Below are 20433 nucleotides of genomic sequence, written 5' to 3'. Positions count from 1 at the left end.
GTAAAACCTTGAACCTTAACAAATAAGTCCAGTTTTTGGAAAAGGATTACATAGTTGTATATGCCAAATAAGTTTTTTATATGGATCTATTGATATCTGAGATCGAAGTTCACTAAGATCGCTGCGATCATTTTAACAAAAACTTGATACTGAGAGAAACCTGGTCGTTGAACGTTATATTGAATAATGCCCGTCAAAGGTATGCAAAACGATCTTCAATAATAAAAAATTGAAGATCACCACGAACATAAAATACCATAAATCTTCCTCTAAAGTTTTCACTCTTAAATCCGACTTATCAGATGATGTCCATGTCTCCGAGCCATATAGCAGGACGGGAATGATGATGGCCGTGTAGAGTTTAGTCTTCGTTCATCAGGAGAGGCCTTACAGGAGAGGAGTGGACTTACTTTTCAATTGCCTATTTTGATTTCAATACATAGTCAAGTATGTTTATACCTTTTGGAAGTTTTTTGCATCGACAATCTTCCAATTGAATGCCCTTTGATAATAGTATACCTCAAAAGCACTAAAGCCTGCTTGATCAACTTCATATTCGTGATTTGTTGATCTCGATGACACATTGCGATCTTGAGCCAACTTATTACCTTTAACAATTAAACTAAAACTTGGAAAGTTGTCTTATATCACCGCGTTTATTTGCCAAAAATTTTTGCCTAATATTTTATAGCGTTAACCTCATAACTACTCGAAAATTTCTCACAGTGTTTAATTGCATTTCTCAAAATTAAATATCACACCATAAAATATCCTGCAAGTGTCAATATACAGCAGCTATATTTGTTTGCCACCTTAAAAATGGTGAAAAGAATTTGTTGGCGAGATTCTAAGAAAATTATTGACGAAGAATTATTTTTTGTGCGCAAAGAGCAGGTTTTAAACATTTTTGGTAACAGAAGATTCAACAAAAAAATAAATTAAAAAATGGTTGAGGCAATTAGTGTTGAAGAAACTAGCGATTTAAGAATGAAAAAAAAAAAGATTGTAGTTAAAAGTCGAGCGCTTGGCTTTCGTGCCTAGGCTTCAGCGGACGATCGCATCGAAATGTAACAGTGTAAACAAACTCTATTAAGAATCTGTAGCGAATATATGCTTTGCTATACTCTTTTCTAATATATTCGCTTTCATAATTATTTCTTTTCTATAGTTGCGTGTGTAAAGTGGACGCTTTTCACTAACAAACAAACACTCTACTTCATAGAACCACACCTTTGTCTAACTACTTGAATCTTAAGTTCACATACATTAATATGTATAGTATTTATATATAGTATATATACCATATATATATAAATTTATATATACGCTATGTTGACATGCCGGTTTAATGGTCCTGCATTTTCCAATTAATTCATCAAAACAGCATTGCCAATAATTCTTAGATTTGTCGCCTCAACGCCGCTTTCTTACTCGATTGTACCGCACCTACTCGCGCCACCAACTATATATTGCCACTTGACATCAAAATGGAAGCTTTCTCAGTCAATCGTCGAGGCGCACGCAGATAGACAATCATTGTTGCTTGCGCGATCGATCGCATCGTTCTTCGATCGTCAAACGTCGTCAGAAATCACAAATGTCGCCAGTTTGCATGACACACAACGCTTTCACATCGTCAATCTGTTCATACTGTTGGCGATGACAAAATACTTAAGTGCGATTCGTGTACGAATGCATAGAAATCACATTGACGATTACGGCGACGTCGTCGACGGGCGCGATCAGTCAGCGCCTCCACCAACGGTTGGACGTGTAGCAGGCGAGCAAGCAATGCTGCAACTTACGTACGCTGTCGGTACGTTTGTCCGTCTATAAAAGTGCCTGCTGCTGCGTCGCATAGAAGTGCGACTGTTGATCTGTCTGCTGCCGTTTATATGCCTGGAGCTTGCTGGTGCTCGGCTGATGATTGGCGTGCTCGCTGCAATGACATTTTGGTCGACTTGTTGCCTCGCAAAAACAGCAGGAATTTCAAGCATTGCTGTTTTTGTGTTGCAAACTATTGCTTTTGTTGTTGCTACCACCAATAATATTTTCGTTTAATAGATTTCCTTAAGTAGATTGCAATGGCGTAATTGTGGTAAGGCAGCAGCAGGGCCGGTAAGCTATTAAAAGCGACCAAGCGCTATACAGATCGGATCCTTCCAGACGCATAGTTATACTATGTGCTATAAGTATATGTTGGAACTGTTTGCATTGCCTATACATTGACTCGTTGATTGCTCGCGTTCGTTTGATTGCTGGCTTCACCATTGCATCTTGGCTCAGTGCTGTTTGCTTGCAGCGTCGTTTAGACTCTTATCATGATTATTCATAAAGATTGTTACGTACGTACGTGCTTCGCACAATTTACTACTTTTTTCTCATACTGAACTCACCGAGAACATCTTAGATTGTTTTCCCTTCAATCATACATTGCAGCACTGCTAATTATGTTTGCGCAATGTAGTTTGGCATAGCCAAGAAATGTTAGAGATTTTAGTTGCTAAATAAGGATCGGATCTCCTGCCTCAACTATGGTATTAACTCGTTGAGAATTATAAGCAAATAATGTAGTTGAAGAAAAATTTCAATAAATGGTCCGTTGCTCACTTTCGAAGGCGCGGAAAGGATGTAGGAATATTTTAGTAGTCGAGTTAGAATTCTGAATCTGGAATCTATTGGAAATCTATCCATATGCAGGACTTGCTACACCTATATACAGTTCTGGGTTCACTCAATCCATAAGCAGGCCAGATACTTAATATATTACGAAATTAGTGGTTGCTATCACTGTGTGTGTCGCTTAAAATATCTTTCGCATTTTACTAAAGAAATGTCTGAAAAAGTAAATTAGCTCACATAATTATTAGGTTTACCCTCATTTTTAGAAATCCTGAGTCAGGAGCATGACTAGTTTCACCAACAGAAATATTTTGGATTTACTTAGATGCTTAAATACCAGGAACTGAATTTATTTGTAGACATTTTTCCGGGGTAAAATAAGAGATTTCACATAGAGAATGACAGAGAGTGAGAAAAGGTCAGTGGCAGTCGTGTCTGAAAACGAGATATACAGGCTATGAATGAGAGAGTTGGAAGCAGGATTTATTGTATAGAGAGAGAGGATCTATTCCAGTTCTCTCTGAAAGCGAGATACGCGAGCCAAGGGTAAGAGTGATGTAGAATAGATATCTGGGAAAGTCTGAGGAGTCACTTCTGAAAGTGAGATATGCGCGGTACGAATGAGACTTGAAGAAATGATTTATTGAAAAGAGAGAGAGAGAGAGCGAATCTGTTACAGTTGCCGCTGAATACGGGATTAGTGCGCTAGAATTGAGAGTGATGTAGAGATGAGGTATGGAAAGAGAGAGAGGAGATAAACGCGCTATTAATGAGAGATTTGTAAAAAGATTTCGTAAAGAGAGGGAGAGGATCTGTTAGAGTTGCCTCTGAAAGCGAGATATGCGCGCCAAGAATGAGAAGGATGTAGAGATGGTGTATGGGAAATAGAGATAGGATCTATGACAGTTGCCCTTGAAAGTCAAATATGGGCGCTATGATTGAGAGAGATTTGTTTCTTCCAACTAATAGCCTCTCAGACCTTTAGTTAGGCTTGAATTAAAATAAAATTAACCAGTATCACTATGACTGATCCAGAGACTAGCAAATGCTTTGATATATTGAGAATGATATTTGAATAGTTGAAATTTGTGACGTTTTCTAAATTGTATATTAGAAAAAGGTCCGCGGAATACTTTCTCGAATAAGGAACCTTGTTTGATTTGACAAAAAAGTCTTATCGAATCGTACTTATAATTTCTATTCTTCTTTTGTAAGATGTTTTAAAATCTATAGGGAAGTGTCAGGCTCATTGCCAAGTGCAGAAGGGTGCATACAAACATTTCACTGGTCAAACACTATACTGAGCTCGCATATCGTACGCATGCGCAGTATGGAAAGGTATGCGGATGAGTTGACGTTTAGTTTGACTGATTGCGTGTCAGTCACTGGCGGTCTGGGAGCACCGAGAGAACGAAGCGTATCCCAAAAATGCATAATTCTTTGCATGACGTAATCAATGCGGCAGGAACACTCTTTTCGGCAGATAATACAAAAGCGTAGAATGTGTGTGTGAAAAGATAAATAAATTCTAATGATAAAGGTTATACTCGAATCAAATGTGCACAATAGAACGCTTCAGTGAATCGGAAAAACGAAATGTTTCCACGCTCGCGCGCCCCGAAAGGGCAAATACTCCAACTGGACAATGGAAATATGGCTGAAAGCAAGCATCATTTTTCGAATGTTTCGATGATGAGTTTTTTCTGATGATTAGTTTTTGTACTTTTTTATTTTTATTTCTCTTTTTTTATGAAGAGTTATGCTGTTGTTATGTGTCCAGAAATTAGGTAAGGGCGCGTAGAACGCTCAGGCAGAACAAAAGCGAGAATTCAATAGAAAGCCCTTTTGAGCACAAAAAATATAAAAAATATAAATAAATTGTAAGCAATTGTTTTAATATCAAAGCAAAACGTCGAAAAGGGTAATGCACACTTGTAATTGCGCTTTTGATGGAAAAAATTCCGATTTCAAACAAGAATGTTTGGTTGCATGCAACAATGAATGAAACATTAGGGGGTGCATAGCTTGTAGACAAGGCATACATAATTAAATGTTATACAAACTGATTAGTTGGAAATAAAATGTTGAAAAAATTGATCGATTGACTTTTGTGTGGGGAGAATGAGTCACGCAAAGGGTAATGAAGAGTTTTTCTAATTTTTTAAACAATTTTTTCAATTGTTTCCTTCAATGGGTTTTTTATAATTTTTGTTTTAACTATTTTTCTATTTCCAAATTTTTTTTTTAATGTAATTTAATTTTTTTTCATTGCTTTTTCCTCAGAAGCATTTTTTTGGTGTTTTTTTTTTTTTCAAACACCTTTTTCAGCAATGGTTTTTTGTAATTTTTATATTTATATCTTTTTTGTTCCGAAAGTACTTTTTCATTGCTTCGTTTTTCAGAAATATGTTTTTCTTTATTGGTTTCTTCTATTTTTTTTAATTTTTAAATATTTTTTTTTTAATTTTGTTTTTTAATGTTTAAGAGGTTTTGTTCAAAAAATTTGTTTCTATATTTTTATTAAATTTTTATAAAAATAATTAATTAAATTTTTTATAATACCTATCATAAATAAATAATAAATATTTTTATCATTATTACTTTTTTCAACTTATTTTTAAACAAATTTTACTTTACTTTTTCTGATTCTTTTCTTTTCAATTTGTTCATTGTTTTCTTTTTAAATATTTATTGTTATCAATGTTATTTTTAATTAAAAAGTATGTTTTTCAAAAATAGTTTTTTGATTTTTCTATTAACTAAATTTCTTTATACATATTTTTTGCGCAATTTTTCCGAAAGAATTTATTTTCAAAAAAAAAATAAATTTGTTGATATTTTTTTTTTTTAATTTTCTTATGTTTTTGTTCAAAACTATTTTTTTGTAATTTTTTTATGCAATTTATTTATTTATTTTTTCATTATTTGTAGAAAGTATTTATTAATTTGTTTTTTAAAAATATTTTTTAATGAAAGGTTTTTTCAAATTAACTTTAAGTATTTTTCTTTTAATTTTTCTCAATATTTTCTTATCACTTTGTTCGTTGTTATTTTTCCAAAATATTTGTATTTATAATTTTTTTTAATTGAAAAGTATGTTTTTCAAAAACATTTATGTTCATCCATGATATTTTCAAAATTTTTTAAATATTTTTATTTATAAGTTTTTTTCCAAAAAAATTTTTTTTTTATTTAAAAAGTTTGTTTTTCAAAAATAATTTGTTCTTTTCGTCAATGATGTTTTCAAATTTTTTTATATTTTTTACTAGTTTTTTAAAAATTTTGCCGAAAATTTTTTTCAAAACTTTTTTTCTAAAAAATTTGTTTATCAATGGTATTTCTGATTTCTTTTTAGTTTTTTCATTATTTGTTTTCCAATTTTTTTTTATTAATGATTTTTTATTTTCAAAAATATATATTTTTTAATTTAATGATTTTGCTTCAAAAATATTTTTCTTCAAATATTTTTTTTGTTCTTTCCATTCCTGCTCCTTGCTTTTGTTTTTCCTCCACATTAAGGTAAGTCACACTAATTCCTCCACTCACATTTATAATTACCTGTGTCACGGTTGGGGGTTGCACCAACCTGTCAGCTGCTTAATAACTTTCTAACAAATTTCCAAATTATTTTCAAAAACAGAAAAGAAACGATATTTCCAGGGTAAAAGGGTTAAGCGAAGCGGAAGTTGTTAAATTGTTTAATAATAACACGCTGTAAATGTCATCATCAGCCTGACTGGCGGCGTGCAAGGGTTGACCGCTTAGCCTGCTATGTGTGTGAGAATAATATATTTTTTATTTTTTTGGAAAATATTTTTTGCTGCACAAGCAAAGCGGCACGATAATTGCCTAAAAGCGCAGTTTATGACACCAACTGGCAATTTGTACATTTTTTTCCACGCCGCACTGACGGACACGCTGTGCCGCTGCGTAGGCGGGCGTTGCGTGTTTACGCTTTTATACAATTGCTTGCTGTTGTTGGTGTTGTCATTTTTTGTTATAACCCTTTTGTCAGCGCTGGCTTGTTCGCAGCTTTGTTGTCAACAAGACATGTGCACATGTTTTACGCTCGACACAAAAACAACAACACAAGCTAAAATGAAGTTAATTAATTTTTTGTCACTGCGCTCTGCATACACACACGTTTCTTTGTTGTTTTGCGTGTTTTTTTAAAACTGGCGTGTAGCGGCAGCACCGCGCAGGCGCATTTATATGGTTGAGTAGGCATGCGCAGACATATTTTTGTATTTTGAGTACGGAAATGAAGGTGTATATGCGCTTATTTTCTCCAATTGTCTTTTTTACATTTACATATGTCTGCAATTTATTAAAAATATTTTTTTCTTTTCAAAAATGTACGCGCATATTTCTTGCTGCCCGTGAACCAGTACCAGCTGCGTCACTTTTTGGACGCACAGCAATTATAATTGCTGTCTGTACTCATCTTCCTACACATTGAAAGTATTTTCACATTTTTGTACATTTTTTTCGGAATTTTTTTGGTAACAATTTTTACAAAATTTTTTCTTTCAAAATCTTTTCAAAAATAATTATGAATCACCGTGTTTAGACATATGAGCAGATACAAACATGCCTTCTAACATTCCCATATACAATGAACTCATGTGCTCGCGCTCATTCACTTATTTTGTCAGCTTCGCCTTGTCAACGCCTCGCGCCTGCGCGTTTGACAAATGAAGACAAATTATTGCTATACATTGTACTTAATGTTTTACTATTACTTTGTAGCTTTTTGCTTTTGTTTGCTTGCTTGTGTTTCGTTGAAATTCAATACTTGCGCGAATTCTTTGCTTTTGTTGCTTTTTCTCACCCATTTGTTGACATTGTCACCTTTTGTGTACATTTTGTCCACGCTAATTTTTGTGTAATTCAAAACTCAGCGATTTTGTAGGCGGATTTCTATTAGAGAAGGCGTAGAAAATTAATTGACTTTAGCAGATTTCTATTTTTTAACTAAGTGAAGTAGAATATTTCATTTTGCCCTCATGAATAATGATGATTTTTATCTGACGGAGTTGAAAAATATTTTTTTTTTAACACAATATGGTTTTTTTTTTCAACAGAGGAGCTTAAACGTCATTAATGTTTGATTTCTCTCGTGAATAAATTTTGTGGTGTTCCAGTAAGGCTTATTAGTTAAATAACTGGGTGGTCTCCTAGGCAAATCATTAACAAAACCAATAGAATTGATCATTCAATCAACTCAAACTGACCTACCATTTACCTTTACTTCACTCAAAACTCTTTTCAGTGTTTTCGATAGCTATGCGTTCTGACACTAATAATCTAATATTTCTCCCGAAAGCCCTCAACGGCTGTACGATGTGTGTTGGATTCGCCACTTTTGAATTTCCGATGATTTTAAATTTTATTAAAACCATTTGCCGACGTGGACTTTGCGTTCTTGAGCCCTCTTGAAATAGTAAGTAAAAGATAATATCTCAAAGCTACATATATGATATTCGGCTGGGTCGAGAAATTCCCACCGAAATCCTCCAATACTTCGATTGCATTTCTTACAATTTGCATCACTGCATCGCGGAACCTTTTGTTGGCGTTTCGTCTCGGCTCATACACCTGCGAGGGATATGTGGACAGGGTGTAACCGATGGAGAAAAACCAAAAAAATGCTTTTAGAACAAACTCGTAACCGAGTTACGATTTGTAGAACAAACTATGTTTACAAATTCAGCCCTTGCGGAATTTAGACCATGATTTCTCGAGTATGAATCATCAAGTACACTCCATAGAGTAAAGAAACAGCTGTCAAGCGCACATTTATTGACATATGGAGATTAAATTTCACCACTATTAAATTAGCAATCCGTGAAAACTTTTTTATCGATTTCGTTTGCGATCCCAGTTTATAAGGACCTGTCCGGGTCAAATTTGATCATGAGTGTTTATAGAGAAATCATTTTCTTTATTTGCAGCACTAAGACAGTACTAGTTTTATTACAAATATCGAGCTTCAAATTAGTTTTGTTGCAACAACCTACCTAAAATATGGCTGCAACAACGTCCGTTGTTAGCTGTCATCAAGAACTTGCGTTTTATTGTAGCCAACGCTACTCGTTACTTGTTTTCGCTGTTGTTCCTATGCTTTATATGTATTTACCAGTGTATGTTCGGCAACAGCAACGCGCTAAATATGGCAGCAAGGCATGCAGCAAGCAGCATGAGTAGGTTTGGCGCGGAATGGCAAAGCAACAGCGGCAACAAAAGCAATTTTCACATCCTGAAACGGACGGCAAATGTAATAAAGAGCGACCGCCGGAGAAAAAGCGCACAAAACAAAGCGAAAAAATCACGGAAAAAATAAGAAAACGAAATCGGCAAGATTGATCAGGTTTGCCACGTACACGATCGGCGATCAGCGATCAGCAAGCGCGGCGATTGCGTTAATGTGATAATGATGATGATAACGATAATGACGTTGGCCGCTCCCTTGCCGCTTGCCATTGCTGCGTTGCTGCAGCAACAGAAATTGATTGCAATTATGCGGCGCGATCGCCAGCGAACACATGGCGTACCGTTGTGGTCGCTACAGTTGTGTGCGAGCGCGTTGCAGTCTGAATGGATGGCTGCGCGAAAGAGGCGCAAATGTGTGTTGCGCTTACCACCGTTGCTCGCGAAAAAAAATTAACGCTTCAACTGCGAGCAGCAACAACAATTTGCGACAACGCCAGAACATTGGCTGCGCGCCGCGGCGGAAAAAAGTGATCGTTAAGAGACCAAGCAAATAAACAACGCGGAAAAAATTACACTTGTTGCCAATGTGAGTAATGATGCTGCAAGAAAATAACAATAACACTAGCAACAACACCGGCATTTGCCCATATCTGTTGCACAGGTGCATTCTTGCGGCCATCAACGTAACTTAAATCGTCTTTATGTGCCACACTCTCACCTTCTATCAACGCGCAGCATAACTTTGCCCGCCACAATCGTCTCAGCGGTAGCACCTCGTCGTTGCTGCATGATCAGCGCGCTGGCTTACTGCCTGGCTTTCTTCCTCTATCATTTTCGCGCCTGCGTTCTCGAGGGACAAATTATGTTGCAATGCGTAGCAGTGGCAGCGCCCCAATCCATGCAGCAATCATCACGTCCAATGCAACCATAAATACCATCATACATATGTATGTGTGTACTGCGGTTGGTGTTTACAACATTTGGCTCACCCAACACCGGTTCTCGCTATTGGTTGTGTTGTGCGTGTTGCATTTTCAACAAGCACACATTTAGTTGTTGCCGTCACCTTGTTGTTACAATTCTTAAGCCGCAAACGCGATTTACGATTTATGGCAACGAAATTGTCGCATAATTTGTGTCAACAAGATCAACAATCAGTGATCGATTGGCTGCTATGTTTAGCGCTACTTAACTGATCGCCTGGATCAGCCGCTTTAGTTGATTGGCTGCGGCGGTTTTGGGTAAACAGCGCCGTGTTACTGGCAGTAAAGGGTTATGTGGAGTCTTCTCAGCAACTGTATTGTGTGAACTTCCGGTTTAGACATTGCAAACATCAGCAAGGTGGGCGATAGTGTAGATTTACTTTTGTGTGCGTCGCATGAAAGATGTTACAGAAGTTGCTCCAAAACTGAGTAGCCGCATTTGAGTTAGCAGAAGACATACCAAACCCGAATAGCCATCAAGGAAATGCTGCTTAATTTTTGAATTATAAAATATATATATTACAGTTCTTTAATACCGAGACCAAAACGGAGCATAGGAATAGTCTACCAAACTATTTGCTTATATAATTCAGGGGCAACAGAACTAGTAAATGGTCGGTTCTATCCGTTCATTGAGCTTTCGCTTTCCTGTCGGCACATTCACAAGAAAGAAAATGTAAAATCGAGTTTTTAGCAATTTCAGTCCTATGATTTTAGATCTAAAACCTTCACATGACCGTCGGAACCCGCGTTTGTTGGATGCTAGTCTTTGTATACAGTTTATTGCTTCATTTAATATAACTTTTGATTTTCTATTCTCAAGTATTGAATCGAATATTCTTGGTTATCGAAATTTGTTATAAGCCTCGTCTAATAGACGATATTTTCTTCGCTTTAAAGCTTCCAGAATAAGTTTTACTTGCTCTACACTCACTATTTCTTGTGGGCCGGAGTTCTTATAAGAGAAAATTTTAGTTTTTCGATCAATGCTAAGCAAACCAGCTATTTATCGAAGAGCTCACAGCACTTTAACATTCGGAATTATTATGGCACAGAGTCTTACTAGGCATATCTGTTAGTCTACAAAGTGCTGAAAGCGGTTGTTCTCTAGAGAAAACTCTGGAATATGTGTTATAAAAAGAAGAATGTTTTGGACGACCGAAAGTAAACTGATAGAGCCGGAATATAGAGAGAGGTTGGAATATATCTTAATACTAATAGGTAGAAAGAAGATGGAAAAACTCCAGCGGCTCGTTTTGCATGCCCCACAATGTCACTAACACTCCTTTCACAATGATTCGAAGCAATTCTTTTCCGAGAACTACCGTTTAGTGACAGTGATAACGGTTATTCTTGTGCTTTCTCCCAATCAGGGTCTGGAAATTCACAACAACAGCAACAGCTAGTATGGAACTCACACTGTATTGGAGTTTGGGGCATAAATAATTTCATGAAAAATAACAGGTCGATTGAAAAGATCCTGACCTACCATAGTAAGACACATTTTTGTGACATAACTTCTTTTTTTGTATACAACATACATATGTAGTTCCATTCAAGGGTGATGCACTGCTTATAGCGACCCTCCAACTTTTAGATACCAGTTTTGTAGTATGATTTGTTCTTTGTTTCGAAATAAGCTTCAGTTTTGGTGATCAGCTTTTCATTCGATGAAAATTTTCTCCCTTCAGTGAGCATTCTTCTGAGGTCTGAGAACAGGAAATAGTCGCTGTGGGCCAGAACCAAAGAATACGGTATATGCGGAAGCTATTCGAAGCCAAATTGATGGATTTTTGGTGAAACAGCACTTAATTTTTCTTCACTGTTGATGGTCTTTCATTTGCAAAGATAATCAGTGAAAACTATTCCATAACTTTCTATAATCTTGCCAGCCGACTGCTTTGTTTCTTTACGCTTTGGAGCGGGCTCATGGTGTGCAGTCTACTTGGATGGCTCTAGATGGGACTTCGGAGCTTCTGATTCAGCAAGCAATCTAAGTCATATCTGACCGCTGCCTCACTCTCTCTCTTGTCTATTTTTTCACTTGAGCTCTTTTTCACTATTATACAAGTTGGTGAAATAATTTACTTGACTTCTTGATTATTTATACCTGCCTAGAGTTCATAGTGATGGACAAGAACAAAAACTGTGACTTAAAGGGTTCCAGTCGACAATTCGTCAGTTTCTTCGCTAATTTCAAATAAATGGATTTCACAAGTTGTGTTCTGAACTTCTTAAATCCTTTTTTATGTTTTCGAAAGATATCGCACCGCGCAATCTGACTACTTCGTATTCAAGGGAAAAACTCAGACTCTCAGACTAAGCATTAAATTTATAAAGGTACACACATGTCTATGTGCTTAACTTGTGAGCTCCTTTTATTACGCGCCTTACTGCATTTAATGTGCTCACATGCAAATACTAAAATTCAGTTGTCATAAAAATGCTTCATCCTTCAACGATTCGTGGAAATGTGAAGTGAGGTATTGCCTTACGCCCTAACATACACGTACTCAGCGCTCTAATTCGGGTTTTCATGCGAGTTTTGTGAGTTTTTATTGCGGCGTAGCCTAAGCGACAGGCAGGCGTAGAGATAAACCTGCTAACACAACAATAAAATCATAAATGCAGTTAACGAATGACTGGATCTGCGACTAATTTCACAAGGATTTCGGTTTTCGAGGTTCAAGCGTGGAGTGTATGTGTGTTTATGCCTATCTCCTGATATATGTGGCATAAAATATTTTTACGACTCAATTGCCGCGCAGAGCTCAGTGCTCAATTGATGTGCTCGCAAAGCAATTGAGCACTCAACGCACAGTAGCTGCAAGTAATGGCAACAAAGGCGGCAGCGCCCTTTCAACTGCGCCTATCTGTGACTTCCTAGGAACTGGCTAAGCGCTAGCTCTTTCGGATATTTCCGCAAAGTAGGCAACACCCAGCGCACGTACACAAACGTATATTACTGGTAGATTGGCTACTCACTCCTTTCATGCGCTTGTGAAAATATCTCCTTTGTGTTTGTACACTTTTGGCTGCGTAATGACGCGCTCCTGTGACTTCTGACTAAACTTTGCTGATAACTCTGTGCGCGCCGTACCCTTTTCTTCATTTCTGTCCCCCACTTTGTGCCAGCGCGCAATTAACACCAGCGTATAAGTTGCATTTAATGGCGGTATGCGTCATCGCTGTGCAACATTTGCTGTCACTGCCAAGTATAGTAGACACTAACACACACACACACACACAGTCCTGACATTAGCACAGTTATTACTCGCTTGATGCGCCAAGGTCATGCGTCTTTATGTTGATCCGCCATGTACATACATATATTGAGTGGCTTCCATTTGCGCCTCATAAACGCGGCAGTGTTGCATGCCACAAAAATACGGTATATACTCGTATAAACACTGCTTAGTGTAGGAATGCTTGTATAATTGCTCAGCGCTTGTTGTTTTTGCTATTTCCAAGTCTTTTGTTCACTTTTGCCTTTCGCCATTCTATCAAGATTCAAGATGTTCTCTGCTATTTTATGACTGTAGCTTCATTAAGTCACTTTTGTTCCACTAATCAGTTGTATTACTGTGTTCTTGCCGCATTTTCGGCTACTGCTTGTGGCAAGGCGCGGATGCAAGTACGGCGAATATGCGTTGGTTTTGTTTATACAAGAGATATGTCTTAATCCTTTGTTGTGAGTATAAGAAGTATATGAGAATTAGCTTGTCGAAGTCGCTAATGTAGATCCAACTCTTTTCGAAAGCCGCTATAACTTCCAGTTTCGAAACAGAAAAAAGTCAAGTCGATTCCTTTTTTCGCTTTTTGCCGCCAATTCGAGATACCGAGCGCAGCCTGGTCCTTTTTCACCTGATCTCTCCAACGGAGTGGAGGTCTTCCTCGTCCTATGCTTCCACAGACGAGTACTTGGTCGAATACTCTCAGAGCTGGAGTGTTTTCATCCATTCGGACGACAAGACCTAGCCAAGCGCAGCCGCTGTCTCCGTGTTCGCTGAACTATGTCAGAGTCGCCGTAGATATCGTCCGGCTCATCGTTCCATCAGCTGCGACACTCGCCATTACCAATATGCAAAGGACCATAAATATTCCGCAAAACCTTTCTCTTGAACATCCCTAAGACCGACTCATCTCTGATGATGTCATTGTCCATGCCTCTGCACCATACAGCAAAACGAAAATGATGAGGGAGATGGACTAAAGTTTGGTCTTTGTTTATCGAGAGAGGACTTTAATTTTCAATTGCCTACTCAGTGCAAAGTAGCACCTGTTGGTAAGAGTGAAGAAATGACTGGACAAAGGCTCATAGCAATGCTATATAGAGTTGTGGTAGAGGCTTCGTCAAACTTTCTATCTTTTACTTCTTCTTTCAATGAAGAAACGAGGGACGAAAAAGTTTAGCCCAATTCAAAATGTTAGAGTATTTATAGAATAACCCTTTTCATTGCTAAAAATATTCGTGAAGATTAATCATTATTTGTCAGGGAGCGAACGACAAGAGAGGGAGAGTCAGTCTCAAGTTTTATCAAATCCTCTGCTGAGTAATAGAAAAGTGTTCGACTAATCAGTGCGATGGCCGTTAAAGCGGCTTATTCAACCGAACTGTGAGGACCCGTAGCTCAGCTCTTTAAATACCCGATATACGACTCTTGTTTACAGTTTCACTAGAGGCTTCGTCATTCCTAGAGGCTTTTAATGCTTAGTTTTCCTTTCGACGAGATGAAGCACCGAAAAAGTTTTGCCCAATCTGCCTGGGAACATATAGAATAATTCCGTGTATAGCAGAGATATTTTCGAAGATTTACCGTTATTTGTCGGAGAGCGAAAGCTACGAGAGGTAATATTTATTGTAGACGGGTACAAAATGACGTAGGTCTAACAGATTTTAGTGGACAGATAAAGCCGGGGGTTACACCGTGCTAAAGCGTTCCAAAATCGCTGAAGGTAGTACCTTGGTTTTGCTCAAGTCCTTTTCTTCGCAGGATGTTGCTTCATTTGTCGGAATCGCCGACCATCGGACCAGTATAACATAAAGCGGTACTACAAATTGATTGATGGAAATCGTTTATTACTTTTATGTACTAAAGTGTCTAATTTTTACTAATTCTTTATGCTGGCTGAACAGCTTTCTTGTTACAAAAATATATGAATGATAGCATCTTCAGCCTTATTGGTACTGATGGCACTGGCATCCTCTCTGATTGCTTCACAGACTCTTGCTTAGATTTTTTCCACCGATTGTCGGTAAACACTCAAACATTTCCACCTAATTAGTAATACAACTAAGTCATTAACTAAGGATGGGCGGCCACTGATGCGCCGTACGTGTACCATTTGTTGTATGCAACATGATACAGCTGTCTTTTGTGGATATTTAGTGGCAACAGGTGTATAACTCAGAAGCATTAAATGAGCAGCATTGTAGATGCAACGATATGCTTGCTGCAGCGCCACAACACCAACTCGATGCATGGCTACACTACGAGCCTTTGATGAAGTGCTGCAACAACGACGTGCCACAACTGATACTGACCGTCATGTTGCGGTGGCAATGGAATCTTGATTTATTTTCGGTTAGCAATCATTTAATGGAAAAAGTTCAGAATGCGACCTCTGCTATAATTAAAGAAAATTTTCCAATTATAGCTAACCGAAACATAAAACGAAATTAGTAGGAAAATTAAAAAAAAAAATACAAAATAAAAATAAAAACAAAGGTTGAAAAGTAGAAATGTCTTAAAATCGTGTAAAAAGGTAGACTATAAAATATAAAAGTACGCGACCGACGCTCTCGGGTTGCATCCATGTTATGGGTCACTACGCGAACGTGTTGCAATTGCGGCACATGTAGCGAACATGCCACAAAACTTACACTTTAAATATACATGTGTATGTACACACATAGTATGTGCGTGCTGTTGCATGTTAGTGGCAAGCAATTCACAAATTAACACATCTATGACGAGCTGCTGGCGGAATAGTAAGGCAATTTTCCTCTCAGTTTTGCTTTGCAGCCTGTCTACGGCGCTGCTGCAAGTTAGCTGCTGGCTGTCAGCAGTCGCCACCTTGCAAGGACGTGCTGAAATGCCTTGGCTGCCTACCGCTTTGCTATTTATGTTGCACGAGCGGCTATTTAAAAGAGTTAGCCGTGCAGTAGGCGTTGCACGAATTTCATTTATTATATTGAAATTATATAATTCGGACTAAAACTCCAACTTGCAACAAATAGCGTGCTATGTGATCCATTTTATGCTCATACGTTAATGCAGAAATTTTCGAGCAAATGTTTTTTGTATTTTTCAGCTGTATTTTGCCTAAAGGTGTTAACGCGCGAGCGGCTGACTTTCAGCGCTTGCAGCCTCTCATTACTGCAAGCCACTGGAAGCAGCTGGAAATTTAGACCATTAGCGTTAATTGCGCGAGTCTCACATAAGTCTGCAATAATAAGTATTTGGCAGGCGTTTGTTGCTGATTAATTAGTAGCAGCGTTGAAGGAATACCCGCTCAAAAGTAAGCATCTATCTAAAGGAGAACAATCAGTCTGATTTTTTTATGTTTTTGTTGTATTATAAAGTCGCCGACAGGAACATTGGCACCTAATATTTTTTCATTTAAATATTTGATATAAATTTGTGCGATGTTTGGGACCAGTTGTAAATTATTTTTGATCTTAAAAGGATCACTTTGGCAACGATCAGTTAACTAACCTATAGCCGGTAAAATAAAATGAACCAAAACATAAATGGAGAGAGATGAGAGTTTCAAATAGAACCCTATCACCCGTAACAATATTTTTTACTTCCTAGTTTTCGTTAAAAAAATTATATTTCGCGGAAATCGGAGGAAGAAAGAGTCTATTCTGATGACCTATTCTTTATTTCCAAGTTTCTTTTCAAACCCCAGTATATTTTTAAACCTGCTAAGTACTCCTTCTGTGTTTTTCCCTATGGCGAAGATCAAAAAAACTAAGCTTAAATCGCGATTTAAAATTTCCAACTCGAGAAAACGGAATTTTCGGAATCCATTTCGGCAATATTTTGGTTGCTAAATTTTTTTGAGATTCTAAGGTCCCGAAAGTGAGTCGTTAAACTTTAATCGGGTTTTTAAAATTACCAATCCCGAAAAACGGGCTTCTTCATAATTTTAATCATTTAATGTCATGTTTTTTATTTCTAAACCTGCTGATTACTTTTTTCGTTTTTTACAGGTGTGATCAGCTGATTGAGGGAAATTTTTTTGTTTTCGGTAGTATTCCAGGTAAGTTCACTTGTAAACTTCCAAACTTTAAATAATCGATTAGAATTGGAGAATTTTTGACCATATTTTATTTTGAGGTTTTAAAAATGCAAAAGTCAGTTGTTAAACCTACTAAGTCGTGTTTTAAAATTACCAATCCCGCGAAACCGTGATTGTTCGGTATTCAACGTGATATTAATAATTTAGTGTCAAAACTCAAAAGTCAGTTGTTAAACTTATTACGGATTCATTTCGACATTTTTTTAGTTTATTTGCTAAATCGGGATTTAAACTTGTCAATCCCGTTAAAACGGGATTACAAAACTGATTTTTTTCGGAATTAATTGTAATATTAATCATGTAGTCGGTTTGCTTAATAATTATCTTACTAACAAAAAATAGTAAAACATTTTCGGGATCCCGAAATTTTCTGACTGCTGCTATAATTTTTGAGATCATTTTAAAAAATACAGCTTTTGTAAATGCAGCAACGGCCATACATTTGAATCGAAAACATCGGGATTTTAAATACTTTAAACGGAAAACGGCATTTTTTTGGGATTGATTCATAAATATTTATAATAATTGTCATTATGCTAAATTCTTAACAAAGTAAAAGTAGTTTCGGGATCTCGGATATTTTCGGGATCCCGGATTTTGTCGGGATTGATTCATAGACATATTTATAAAGAAGGTTTGGTTATTAGAGCTGACTTATAGATTTCATAAAATTATATTTTTGAATATGCTTTGAAGAGTTCTTTTAGTTTCTCCAATCTCTGCAATCGAAAAAGTTATGAATTTTCAGTTAATGTATAAGGAAATCAAGAAAGCTCACTTTTTTGTGTATGAGAATCTTTATTTTATATCAATATGCTTATAAAGGTACCTATAGTGTTGCATATTGAAATTTTCAGTGCATTACAAGCAATACTGCGCCATTTGCTACGCCTTGATCCTGTTGCGATTAAGACGATTACGGCGAGTGTACAATTTGTAATGCGAACATGACTTGAATTTTATTTAAAACCCCACCACATAACCTAAAAGGCGCAGTGCGAAGACAATGCGGCGGCGCAAATAACAATAAGGCAATCGCTCGCACACACACACACATATACTCGCACAAATAAAGTGAAGTGGAGTAGTTTTTATTAGCAGCTTCGTAAGTGTTTGGCGGTTTATGGGCTTTGAACTGAATTTTATTCAAATTTTACTTATGTACGTGTAGCATATGTAGGTCTGTGCGTGTGTTCGTGTGTGTTGCATGAACTGCTGACGTACATGTGTGGTTCTCATAACATATAAAGGCGCTGCCTTCAGACAAATATGCATGTGCGAGCGCGTAATAATTAGTTTGGAAAATGCGTCAGCGAAATGGAGCGATTTATTATCTGACACGTACACCTTTCAATAAACACGCACACATATACATGCATATTTATATAGCGTTATAAAGTGTTGCTGCCTCAGCTGGTGATTTAAATACCTGAAAGAAACTTTACTTCTACTCAAAATGCCAGCGCTACAAAAGGTAAACAAACCGCATGCAACGTGCCACATACAAAACATGTTGCCGTCCTATTGTCTGTCCAAAAGCAAATTTTGTTGTGGCATTGATTTGCTTTCTTTTTTAATTTTGTCTGCTTTATTTTGTTATTCTTCATGCTATTAGGATCAATTAAATGCATTTTATTAATGCTGTCAACAACAAGGCGTTCTGACGCGATTCTAATCGCCTTAATCTGCATACATACACAAAAACACATACCAAGCTATGCGAACACACATACATTTATTGAGCGGATTTCATTAGCGCGCTGCACGTCATTCAGCCTGTCACCTAATTTCTTCACCTTCCTTTCGCTCAATATTCACTACGTGACTTTAATTTTGAGGCGCTTGCGGCCGCGGGCTACCAGGCTTCCACGCTGTCTCTTTTATCAGCGCCACAGAAAAGGTAAATCTGGTGCACGAAAATAAAAATAAAAAAAAAAATTTAAATTTTATTTCCAATGTGCATTTTGTGAAGGATTAGGTCTACTGAATCGCACACAATTAGTTATGGTGCTGGCGTCGAAGGCAGGAAATTCGCTTTTAGGAAAGGTCAAATTCACCGGATGCGCACTCCTTCACTACGAGATCTTACTTCATCCGTCCTTTTTTTTCTGCTCAAGGTGACACACAGTCTGTAGCAAATAATGAATTTATAATTAAAAATCCAAAATTAATAGTGCAAAGGTCACTTCCGTTACGGAAAGTGCATATTTGTTGACTGCCTTGAGGAATAGAAGCGCGAGGAAATTAATTTAGGTTAGTTTTTGCTAAGAAAACATTTATTTGTAAGCTAAAATATTTTTTTCTGACGGCGAAGATATGCAAATACCATAAACTTAAACCCGAATAATCGGGATTTGAAAGTAACGGTCCCGATAAAACGGGATTTTTTCGGGATTCATCACTGTAAAAATCGTTTATTGCTATTTGTAAAATAAAATACATTTTATACTTTCGGGATTTGAAAGTACGGCTCCCGATAAAACGGGATTTTTTCGGGATTACTCATCGTACAAGTCGTTTATTGCTTTTCGTAACCTAAAATATTTTTTCTGACTGTAAAAACATACTAAAGCCATTAATTTAAATTCGAGAAATCGGGATTTGTTAGTAATGGTTCCGGGAAACGGGATTTTTTTCGGGATTCCTCTTCGTACAAGTCGCTTATTGCCACTTGTAATCTAAAACATATGTACTTTTCTGATTGAAAATATTCCCAAGCCATAAATTTAATACCGAGAATTCGGGATTTTCAAATTACCGATCCCGATAAAACTGGATTTTTTTCATGATTCATCATTACTTAACTCGGTTAGTGTTATTTTGATGAAATATTTAACTTACGCAGAAAATATGAAAAACTGTTTCGGGATCCCGACAATTTTTACGAAACAATCACAACATTTCGAAGCAAATTTTATATTTGACTCGAAAATGGAGAACAGCGTTGGTGCAGGAATATCTTGTCCAGAGTTTAGGCATAGAGCAATATTTAAAGATGTCACATCACTGCAGTATATTTGAAGTGCATGTGGAGCCAATGAGATTGCATCTAATGGATCAGCAAACAACTCCAGAGTAAACATCTACGTCGACAGTCAAACAGCAATCAAAGCTTTAACCACGTTTCGCATATCGGCTAGAAGTGACTTGGAGAGCTGGGAATCAGTGGAGAGCGCCGTCAGAAGTAAGCGACTTCATTTGGGCTGGGTGCCAGGTCACAAAGTCGTCGAGCGCAATGAGATAATGGACAAGATTGCCAAGAGTGCTATACCGCTGACACCCGGAAACGCGGTCAACGTTGAAAAAC

The 20433-nt window shown here is 37.1% G+C and overlaps 1 long non-coding RNA gene across 1 annotated transcript in view; it reads left to right on the top strand.

The window, feature by feature from the left end:
- The window catches only part of LOC120777414, a 112700-nt gene that overhangs the window by 37015 nt on the left and 55252 nt on the right, over positions 1-20433 (top strand). Inside the window, exon 2 of the long non-coding RNA XR_005705511.1 lies at positions 17038-17087. This is a non-coding gene — a long non-coding RNA (uncharacterized LOC120777414). The remainder of the gene's footprint in view (positions 1-17037; positions 17088-20433) is intronic.

This window comes from Bactrocera tryoni, chromosome 5 (assembly GCF_016617805.1).
Source record: "Bactrocera tryoni isolate S06 chromosome 5, CSIRO_BtryS06_freeze2, whole genome shotgun sequence".
Taxonomy (NCBI): Eukaryota; Metazoa; Arthropoda; class Insecta; order Diptera; family Tephritidae; genus Bactrocera; species Bactrocera tryoni.
This window is presented reverse-complemented; position numbering and strand designations above follow the sequence as displayed.